Source organism: Nomascus leucogenys, chromosome 8 (genome assembly GCF_006542625.1).
Source record: "Nomascus leucogenys isolate Asia chromosome 8, Asia_NLE_v1, whole genome shotgun sequence".
Lineage (NCBI taxonomy): Eukaryota > Metazoa > Chordata > Mammalia > Primates > Hylobatidae > Nomascus > Nomascus leucogenys.
Genome location: NC_044388.1, coordinates 71976784 through 71988002, shown reverse-complemented (window position 1 = coordinate 71988002; position 11219 = coordinate 71976784). Strand labels below are relative to the sequence as shown.

The following is an 11219-nucleotide window of genomic DNA, read 5'->3' as shown; positions in this document are numbered from 1 at the left end:
ACCCACTTCCCTTTCAGATTTAACCATTACAACAGTGGAAAGTATTGAAATCTTTCCAAACAGGCACAGGGAGCAGAAGGTAAGAGGAGAATTTGGGCTTTTAGAGCATCTTATATTGGTATGCTCTCGTTAAAAATGCAAGTTCTTCACAAAGGGCTACTAAATAAAAAACTGGGCGTGAGGCCCAGCCATCATTTTATTAGTAAGTGTTCAGATAATTTTGATGAATGAGCAATTGTGAGAATTAATGTCTTAAACCTAGAGTAACAGTTGCTAGACGACTGAGAAGTGGAGTCACCTGGGGTGACTGATACTTGGGTACTAATGAAACCACCCTTGCAAAAATTATAACTGAGACAATTATTAAAGTGAAAACAATCTGACTCGATATTGCTTCTAACCTTCAAACTGTCCTTGTTTATTCCTGGGTGTAGGCCAAACCAACTTTGGGAGGAAAGTAGTTTATAATTTAGCTTGGAAACAAAGACAATAACAGCCCTTTCCCCAAAAAAACTCCTTCCTGTCTGGGGACTAGACTGCCTTTGCAGTACTAACAAATTAGCCTCAAGATTAGAAATTATGGTTTAGGAGTCATGCAGCCAGAGGCTGCAAGATTCTAAACCTCCCCAAATTGCTCCTGGGGATAACATCACTATTGTAAAACCTAAGATCAGTGCTTGAGATATTTTGCAGACCCTGGACTTCATGGATCAGCCGACACCACCCAAATCGATAAACTGGCTCATCCGTTCTCATGGCCTCCACCCAGGAACGGACTCAGCTCAAGAGTGCAACTTCCACTCCCTGTGATTTCATGTCTGACCTGACTAACCAGCACTCCCAACTCTCTGGCCTTCTGCCCACCAAATTATCCTTAAAAATGAGAATCCCCAAATTTTCAGGGAGAATAATTTGAGTCTAATATTTAATAAGCCTCTGGTCTCCCATATATCTGGCTCCACATGAATTACTCTTTCTCTATTGCAATTCTCCTGTCTTGATAAATTGGCTTTGTCTAGGCAATGGGCAAAAAGAACCCCGTGGGCAGTTACACTACCCCATAAGTTCTTTTTGTATTGTCCAGGGAGGTGGGTTGTGCCAACCCCAATCTCCTGGTTGAGATACTGCACTATGGTTATTCTAGATGTTTCCCTCTTGATTATCTGGAGATTCCACAGAGTGTCAAGGTCAGCAGAGTCTAAACTCTTAGTGGCACTTTCTACTCTGTTCAGAGTTATTCAGTGATCAAGAAGACTAAAACTGAGTCTGCATTTTTTTTCTATTCACTTATTAGTTGAAAGCTTCACTTTAAAAGTCAGTAACCAGGAGATCTGTGCCAAGAATCTGTGTGTTTCTTCCTTACCCATTCTCTTCTCCCCACAGTTGTCCTAGAAAAGGATGAGAGGGTTAGATCTCAAAGGTCCTAAAGAATGTTTCAATATGGTAGCAGTGGTAATAGCCCTGTGAAGCAACCAAAGGAACATTGCTTTATGTTCACTGCAGGATCTTCACATTGGAAGAAAGAGTTTTTTACATATGTTAAGTGACACAATGCCACATCCTATGGGCTTCATCTAGGGCCTCCAGCTAAGACTAGTGCTGGCTGTGCCCCAGCATGAGGTATGCTAAGTAAGCAACTCAGTAGTTTAGACTTGGGGCACTGTGGTTTGCGGCTATCCAAGTTTACTTGTTTATTGGCCTCTAGGCTTTCCTAATTGTTGGAGAAGGCAGCCAAAATGGGCACAAATAGTTGAAACAACATTCTGAGCAGTGTTTAAAAATTGGGTTGTAGTGAATGAGCCAGACTGGGTGGAGCTGATGCATTTGGTAAAACACATGTTAGCGGACGGTGGTGGTTTTGTTTCATAGTGAGGGTGGATGTTCACAATGGTGAACCATGCTTGGACACAGCCTATGCAACTTGATCTGCAATTAACAAGTAGCTGAACTGAAAAACAATTTAACTGGAGTTATTTTGATAAAAGCAACCTCACAGAAATGGCGCTCACTCTCCCCCTCAGCTGCAGAGAATTGTAGCAAATGAATGCTTAGTTAGGACAGCATTTCTCTAATTTAGATGACATACACACCAGTTTAAAAGGAAAAACAAAAGCTTTCAGTAGTCCTAGTAATAATATAAGATAGTTTTTTTAAAAGTTACCTATGAACAAAAGTAGCTACTAGATATTAAAATGATCACCAATTTAATATGATAAATCATGTTTGCTGAAGAAAAAAATCTTGTTTCAATCACCAAATTACAATTTTTTTATTGGTGTATGTGCCAGTCTGGATCTGCTGTGAAATAGCTGCCAACATGAACGTGCAAGAATTTTCTTCAGAGAAATGCTCGCAAGAAAAAATGGGGAGGGAACCAGGGAGCCTGACAGAAGTCTGACTATTACCGGAAAGGGGTCCTGATCTAGGCTCTAAGAGAAGGTTCTTGGATCTCACACTAGAAAGAATTCAAGGCGAGTCCACAGGGCAAAACAAAAGCAAGTTTATGAAGAAAGTAAAGTGGTGAAAGAATAGCTACTCCATAGACCGAGTAGGGTGTTCCCTAGAGCAAGGGGAGGAACACGCCCACCCTAGGTACAATGCTTGTTTATGTGTAGGATAAAATGAGATCATGGGGAGATGTACTCTGCCAAAAAGGTTTGTGATAAAGGATTGATTTTCTTAATTACTATATTTTGCAAGAATCGATATTATTATCTTTAAAGCAAAATTAGGAATGCTTCTGTTCTCAAGATATCAGAACACTCCTAAGTCTGCATTTGTTTAGTAAATGTTATCAATCTGTTCCCTTAACTTCAAAAATCTAGAAGTTAGGAATGTACCTGACTTTCTGGGAATCCAGCCCAGCAAGTCCCGTGTCATTTTCCTGGCCTTCACTCAAGATGGAGTCACTCTGGTTCTGACACGATCACTTATGAAGGAAGGAAAGAAGGTTGATTGGAGGGTCTTAGACTGCTGGGCTGCCTACAGAAGATTCATCAAGGCCGCTGGGGAGTCATTCAGCTAAAGCTGTCCATTATAGAAGTCCCAGTGTCTCTGGGACACGTACTGTAGTGTTCCTGTTGTGTTTTCATTGTATACTCTTGCATTTAGCAGCAGAATGTATCTGAGTCACATGGCACCAAAGTATGTTAGCAGTAGCGAATCCCTGTGGGTTTGCAGCAACCTCAGTTCTTGCCCCCTCAGAAGAAAGAATTTGACTAAGGGGTGTAAGGCAGAGTGAGAGACCGAGGCAAGTTTGAGAACAGGAATTAAAGCTTATTAAAAAGTTTAGGGACAGGAATGAAAGAAAGCAAAGTTCACTTGGAAGAGGGCCAAGTGGGCGACTGGAGAGATCAAATACACAGTTTGACCTTTGACTTAGGGTTTCATATGTTGACATCCTTCCTGGGTCTTGCATCCCTCCTCCCCTGATTCTTCCCTTGGGGTGGGCTGTCCTCATGCACTCTGGCCTGCCAGCACTTGGGAGGGGCTGGGGCTGCATGCACAGCATGTTTACTGAAGTTGTATGAATGCTCACTTGAGGCATTCTTCCCTTATTAGTTGAGTGTTCCTGTAAGGTCATATACCAGTTAAACCTCGTTTGCTTCTTAGTGCACATGTATGAGTCCACTCACCCAACTCCTGAGATCTTATCTGGAAGCGGCTAATCACCAGCTTCAGGTGTTTTCTATCTATTGGGAGCCGGCCATTCCACAGCACCAGCTGTGACCAATTATTATTTTAGAGGGACAGTTTAACAACCGCCTGACGGTTGCATGATAGTCGTCTGACATTCCTAGTGGGGTTGAGGAGCTGTCCTGCCCTGCTCATCTCTGCCTGACTACTTATTATAACATTTCTAGTAATAGATCATTACAAGTTAGCACATAGATGGTATGCATTCAAGTTGAAATGGTACTAACTTCTAACATCTTTTGAGATGCAGATGTGTACAGAACCACGTAATATTCCATGATTCAGTTTTTCCATCTCTTGTATATATTGTGAAATATTACTGGTAACATTTTCCAAGGTCATTGGAACTTTACTTGCCACAATTTCATCATTTTCATTTCATGTCTGTCTCTGTTCCTTTCTTAGTTGCCAGAAACATTTAAAATGCATGATATTTACTTTATGCTGTTTTTGCTATTGCAAGTCCAATTTTTAAAAAGTCATTTGTTAAACTACAGTGTTATTCCTCCAAAAATATTTTTTAGTTTTGAATGACTAGTGCAATAAAAGGGTGGGAGGTGGAAAAATAACTGGAAATATAACTCAACATGAATAAACGGCTGCCTTTGTAAAATTGTCATTCAGATAATAGAACAGAGCAGCTTAATGATAGCCAGTTACACTTAGTGAAATATGAAAAGTTAAATATCATGTTACTAGATTATTTGTTACAAATATGAGTATAAATATAAATGCAATGGCAACACTGCATTCACGTGGTGGTGTATGGTGTTGGGTGGCTGCCCAGATAATCTTCATCAACAATTTTCAATCCCAGCTATGTAATATAATCAAGGCACTCCTAAAATATGTATCGGTACCTGAACGTCACCCTTCGGAGATTCTGATCCAATTGATCTCCAGTGGAGCAGGGTATTCATACATTTTAAACTCACAGTTTTTTTATGAAAAGACATGGGTTTTTTGGTTATCTTAAAAATGAGAAAATAATTAGCATAGAGATCTCTTTATCTTTGAAAATATGATCGTGGGTAGTAGAGTCACTTTGAAGACAGTTTAGCAGTTTCTTATAAAAATAAACATTCTCTGACCGTATGATCTAGTGATTGTACTTTTTGGTTTTTACTCAAATGAATAAAAAACTCATATGCACACAAAAACCTGCAAAAAGATGTTTACAGAAGCGCTATTCATAATTGCCAAATTTGGAAGCAACCAATATGTCCTTCAGTAGGTGAGTGAATAAACTGTGGCACATCTAGACAATGGAATATATTCAGCAATATAAAGAAATGAGCAATCAAGCCATGAAATGACATGGAGGAAACTTAAACGCATATTATTAAGTGAAAGAAACCAAGCTTAAAAGGCTGTATACAATATTATTTTGACTGTATTACATTTTGGAAAAGACAAAACTATATTACAAGGATTAGTGGTTACCAGAGGTTGGGGGAGGGTGGGATAAATAGAGTATGGAGAATAGTGACATGTATCCACCATGGCAGTGTTTACACTGGAACTACTCTGTACAACACTGCCATGATGGATACATGTCATTACACATTTGTTAAAAACCATACAATGTCCAACAACAAGGGTGGACTCTAAAGTAAACTATGGTTTTGGGTGATAATGATGTGTCAGTGTAGGTTCGTTGATTGTAAACGATGTACCATTTTGGTGAGGGGTGTTGCTAGTAGGGGAGGTGGTGTGATTGTAGGAACAGGAGATATATGGGAATTCTCTGTATCTTCCACTCAATTTTGCTGTGAACCAAAACTTGTTTTAAAACATAAAATTTAGCAATTAAAAAATATGATCATGGGTCTAATGATCCCATGATTTAGGTTTGGTTTTATTTGGGAATTAAAATTGGTTGTACATACTCTTATTTCTCTTTCCTTACATCTACCATCTCATTGATTTTATTTTCAAAATATCAATTATTTTTATAATATTGTAATTTTGAGATAGTTCTCTGTAAATAAAACTCCATAATGATGCAGTAGGAGTATTTTATTTGAATTTATTTGAACACAGTTGCAGAATACTTCCCAGGCAAAAGAAGGCTCAGGGCTTCATTGATGTTGGCAATTGGTCAATATCAATGAATCAATTGGTATATTAGTAAAAAATCTCCAGTAGTTATATCAATAGAATTTCTGTAACAGAAAAATTGTGGTAGCAAAGGACTATATGGACATTTCTGATGAGGAAGCTGGAAAATTTATAATGATGAAAGCAGCTCAAATTTTTTTATAAAAACTGGGTGCTGAAATACCTTTGTTTTATTTGTAGCTACTGGGCAAATAGACAATTTCCTCAAATTTACTAGAACCACTAAAAACAAAACTTTTATAATATTAAGGGAGTGTAGTGTTTTCTTTTATTTAAGTAGATTTGCCATAAAATACGAAGTCCCAAAGAATAGCTTGATGTTTTTTAAAAGTCTTAAGCTTGGGACTCTTATAGACCTGATGCTAATTCTGGCTTTAGCTATTACTAACCGTAGTCCAGTAAGGAGATTAACTTCTCTTGACCTTAGTTCTTCAAATTGCAACATGGAAATAATTATAACTCATAGTTTTTTTCTAAGACTTAGGCAAGATAATGTATGTAAATTACCTGGCAATTGGAGCATAGTTGTGGTCAAATTAATTGTAAGTTATTATTACTGACAAAAATATATACACAATTACAATGACTCTTGTCCCTTTTCCAATCAAGGGATGGTTCCTATGGTTTTCATTTATTTGTTTTGGTTCATGGAAAATCTGGGTATTCTACTAAATCAAGATCCATAAACAGGGACATACTCCCAGGCTCAAAATTATGTATAAAATACCCCAAATTTTAAGAGCACTCAAAAATCTGTATATAATCCCCTTAGTTTTAGGGCAATCTATTTTAGAGTTTGTTCTGAAGATGGTCTCATAGAAATAGGAACCGTGGGTTTAGGAATGGTGAAGTGTGATTCTGTATTAGAGAACTCAAGGGACATCTGAGAACACACATCACTAAAACTGTAAGCATGCTGCTTCCAGTTTCTCTGGTATCATGGCCTCCACCTTCCCTGACCTCTGGTTCCTGTGGATCTGCCTTCTGTTTCTCAGCTTCTCTGATTTTGATTTTTATTCATCCAGCCTCAGTATACCTGACTAATCTCCTTTGAACAAAATACATATCAGAACCTGAGGCTCATTGCCAGGTTTCCTCTCTTTTGCAAGACTTCTGGCAGAAAAATTAGTGGTCAACATGGTCATTCTAATTTCCTTCCCATGGAATCTAATGTGTCACAGTAGAGATCCTTCAACTCCACTTATTCACTCAACTGATGTGATATATTAGAAGCTCAAACAGAAAAATAGATTCTAGGAGGCCTATACCTTCTGCCATCAGCAACACATTTCATGATTCTATGAAAGGTGACCATGAATCCCTGCAAGCCTCAAAGCTGATGAAGGCAGAAGCTCCCATCCCATCCCTCTTCCATTAGTTTTGTTATGCTAGAGCTTCCTTCTCTATTTGTTATTTTTTTTTAAGAGAAGGGGTCTCCCTTTGTCCTTCAGGCTAGAATCATAGCTTACTGCAACATTGAACTTCTGGGCCTAAGCAGCCCTCCCACTGCAGCCTTCGAAAGTGCTAGAATTGCAGGTTAAGCCACCATGACTGGCCCTTCTTCTGTTTTTTAATTGCTCTGTTTTCTGGCTGCAATGCAAAAAAAAAAGAGAGAGAGAAAAGTATGTTATTATTTATCCTTAATCTTCCCCTTCTCCAGATTATAATAGCTACTCAGTATTTCATGACCTTGATGCTTTTAAAGAGTACTAATAAGTTATTTTTTTCAAATGTTCCTCAATTTTGATTAGACTTTGTTCTCTTGTAATTGGATAGAAGATATGCATTTTTGTCAAGAATACCCCCCAAAAAAGTGGTATTGTGTCTGATATGGTTTGGCCAAATCTCAACTTGAATTGTATTCCCCATAATCCTCACATGTCTAGGGAGACACTTGGTAGGAGGTGATTGAATCCTGAGGGTGGTTTCCCCCATGCTGTTCTTGTGAGAGTGAATGATTTCTCATGAGATCTGAGGTTTTATAAGGGGTTCTTCTCCCTTTGCTCCTCACTCTTCTCTCTCCTGTTGTCATGTGAAGAAGGTCGTTGCTTCCCCTTCTCTTTCCACCACGACTGGAAGTTCCCTGTGGCCTCCTGAGCTGTGTAGAACTGTGGGTAAATTAAACCTCTTTTTGTTATAAATTATCCAATCTCTGGCAGATTTTTATAGTAGTGTTAAAGTGGACCAATACAGGAAATTGGTACTGTAGAGAGTGGGGTATTGGATAAAGATATCCTAAAATGTGGAAGTGACTTTGGAACTGGGTAACAGGCAGAGGTTAGAACAGTTTGGAGAGCTCAGAAGAAGACAGGAAGATGTGGGAAAGTTTAGAACTTCCTGTAGACTTGTGAGATGATGTTAACTAAAATGCTGATAGTAATATGGTCAATGAAGTCCAGGCTGAAGTGGTCTCAAATGGAGATGAGGAACTTATTGGGAACTGGAGCAAAGGTCACATTTGCTATGCTTTAGCAAAGAGACTGGTGGAATTTTGTCCCTGACCTAGAGATCTGTGGAACTTTGAACTTCAGACAGATTATCTGAAATTGGAACTTATGTTTGAAAAGGAAGCAGAGCATAAAGGTTTGGAAAATGTTCAGCCTGACAATACAATAGAAAAGGGAAACCCATTTTCTGGGGTAAAATTCAAGCCAACTGCAGAAATTTGCATAAGTAATGAGGAGCCAAATGTTAATTGCCAAGAGAATAGGGAAAATGTCTCCAGGGCATGTTAGAGGTCTTCATAACAGCCTCCCCCATCACAGGCCTAGAGGCCTAGGAGGAAAAAATGATTTTGTGGGCTGGGTCCCCTGGCCTTGCTGCTTTGTGCAGTCTCTGGACTTGGTGCCCTTCATCCTAACTGTGGCAAAAGGGGCCAACATACAGCTCAGGCTGTTGCTTCAGAGGGTGCAAGCCCCAAGCCTTGGTGGCTTTCACATGGTGTTGGGCCTGCAGATGAACAGAAGTCAAGAATTGAGGTTTGGGAACATCTATCTAGATTTCAGAAGATGTATGGAGACACCTGGATGTCCAGGAAGAAGTGTGCTGCAGGGGCAGAGCCCTCATAGAGCACCTCTGCTAGAGCAGTGCAGAAGGGAAATGTGGGGTTGGAGCACCAACACAGAGTCCCCACTGGGGCACTGTCTAGTGGAGCTGTGAGAAAAGGGCCACCATCCTTCGGACCCCAGAATGGTAGAGCCACCCACAGCTTGCATCATGTGCCTATAAAAACCACAGATATTCAATGCCAAACCATGAAAGCAGCCAGGAGAGAGGCTGTACCCTGCAAAGCCACAGGGCAGAGCTGCCCATGACCATGGGAGCCCACCTCTTGCATCAGCATTACCTGGATATGAGACATGGAGTCAAAGGAGATTATTTAGAAGCTTTAAGATTTAATGGCTGCCCAGCTGGATTTCTGACTTGCATGGAGCCTGTAGCCTTTTTGTTCTTGCTAATTTCTCCCGTTTGGAATGGGTGTATTTACCCAGTGCCTGTGCCCCCATTGTATCTTGGAAGTAACTAACTTGTTTTTGATTTTACAGGCTCCTAGGTAGAAGGGACTTGCCTTATCTCAGATGAGACTTTGGACTTGGACTTTTGGGTTGGTGCTGGAATGAGTTAAGAATCTGTGGGACTGTTGTAAAGGCATGATTGTGTTTTGAAATGTGAGGACATGAGATTTGGGAGGTGCTGGGGTGGAATGATATGGTTTGGCTGTGTCCCCACCCAAATCTCATTTTGAATTGTAATCCCCAAGATCCCCATGTCTCTAGGGAGAGACCTGGCAGGAGGCCCTTGTATCATGGGGGCAGTTTCCCCCATGCTGTTCTTGTGATAATGAGTGAGTTCTCACGAGATCTGATGGTTTTATAAAGGGCTCTTCCTTCTTTGCTCCTCACTCTTCTCTTTGCTGCCACCATGTAAAGAAGGTATTTGCTTCCCCTTCCCCTTCTGCCATGATCATAAGTTTTCTGAGGGCTCCCCAGTCATGTGGAACTGTGAATCAGTTAAACCTCTTTTCTTCATAAATTACCCAGTCTCAGGCAGTTCTTTATAGCAGTCTGAAAACGAACTGGTGCAGTGTGAAAACGTACTGATACAGTGTCCTTCTCAGTGCATTATATCAGGGGGTACATGATGTTGACATATCTTACTGATGATGTTTATAACTAAATACAATATGGGATACTGGGACAGTAAAATAGCATTAGTGGAAAAACTGGTAGAAATTGAATGAGATTTGTACTTTAGTTAATAATGTATCAATGTTAATTTATTTTTCTTGATAATTATATTATGGTTATGTAAAAGGTTAACATTAGGTGAAGCAGCTTGAGGGATATAAAGTATCTCCTTTTATTATTTTTGGAACTTTTCTATAAATCTAAAATTTCCTTCAAAATAAAAATTTTTTATAATGCAAAATATGAACAAAGTGTACAAGGAAGATGATCTGAGGGCCTGGTAATCTGTTAGTGAATAATAAATTTCTATTCAACTAAACGTGGATTGAAATTGCTTTACATACATGCTTAGCATACTTTGCAATGTCAATAAATGAAACTTGGCCTCATGGATTATAGAAATACAACATTAGATTTATCTAGTTATAATGCTTAAAAATAGTTTGAAGGATAACTGAACATACTCCTTTCCCATCTCTTCCAAAACTAAAAATTACAGTACAGTTTTTTCAGGTTTGCAAATATACACTGTGGGATTACTTGTTCAGAGTTCAATGCTGTGACATTTTCAAAATCTATATAGCTATCCTTCATATTAACTGAAATGTAATTTTAAACATTACATCCTCCTTCCTCAAATCCTCTTAGGGTTTTTCTCCTGTATTATAACTCTGGACCAATTCAATTACATCTCAAATCAGAAGAGGTTCAAACAAATAGTATAAGAGTAAATCAGTTTTCTTTAAGGCAGCTGGAGTTTATTAAGTTGAAAGATTCCAAAGACTTTCCTCAGAATGCTTTTAGAAATTTGCATTTGAAAATAACGTAGGAAAAAATGAACATTATTCATTTCAAAATGTGTTGCTATTGATATTAAAACAAATGTTAAAAATAGAGAAAGAATCTTGTTTTATCATTTGTGGGTTGCTTGTGGCTTTAAAAAAATTGGTGCTATTACTAAGCTTGTGTTGTGGCTTTTTATATATGAACAGTTTAAATCAAAGCAGCTGTTTTTGCTAGGACAATAAGCCAATTTTGCTAGAAATTTTGAGGACATGATTTAAATGGAAAATCCACCCAAGAAGTTGTAGGAAGGCTATCTAGGCAATATTAAATAGGTCTCACAGTACCCACTTTTCCCCTGTAGCTTCAATAAATGCCAATTGTGGATAGATAGCATTAGCATATGTATATTCAAAATATAGTCTTGTCCAT

General features: G+C 38.9%; 1 long non-coding RNA gene across 1 annotated transcript; it reads right to left on the bottom strand.

The window, feature by feature from the left end:
• Nucleotides 1-393: 393 nt before the first annotated feature.
• Nucleotides 394-11008, bottom strand: LOC115836419. Its single transcript, XR_004031503.1, has 3 exons — nucleotides 10995-11008; nucleotides 10410-10423; nucleotides 394-473 (listed from the first exon to the last, which is right to left on the bottom strand). It is a non-coding gene; the product is annotated as an uncharacterized LOC115836419 (long non-coding RNA).
• Nucleotides 11009-11219: the final 211 nt, after the last annotated feature.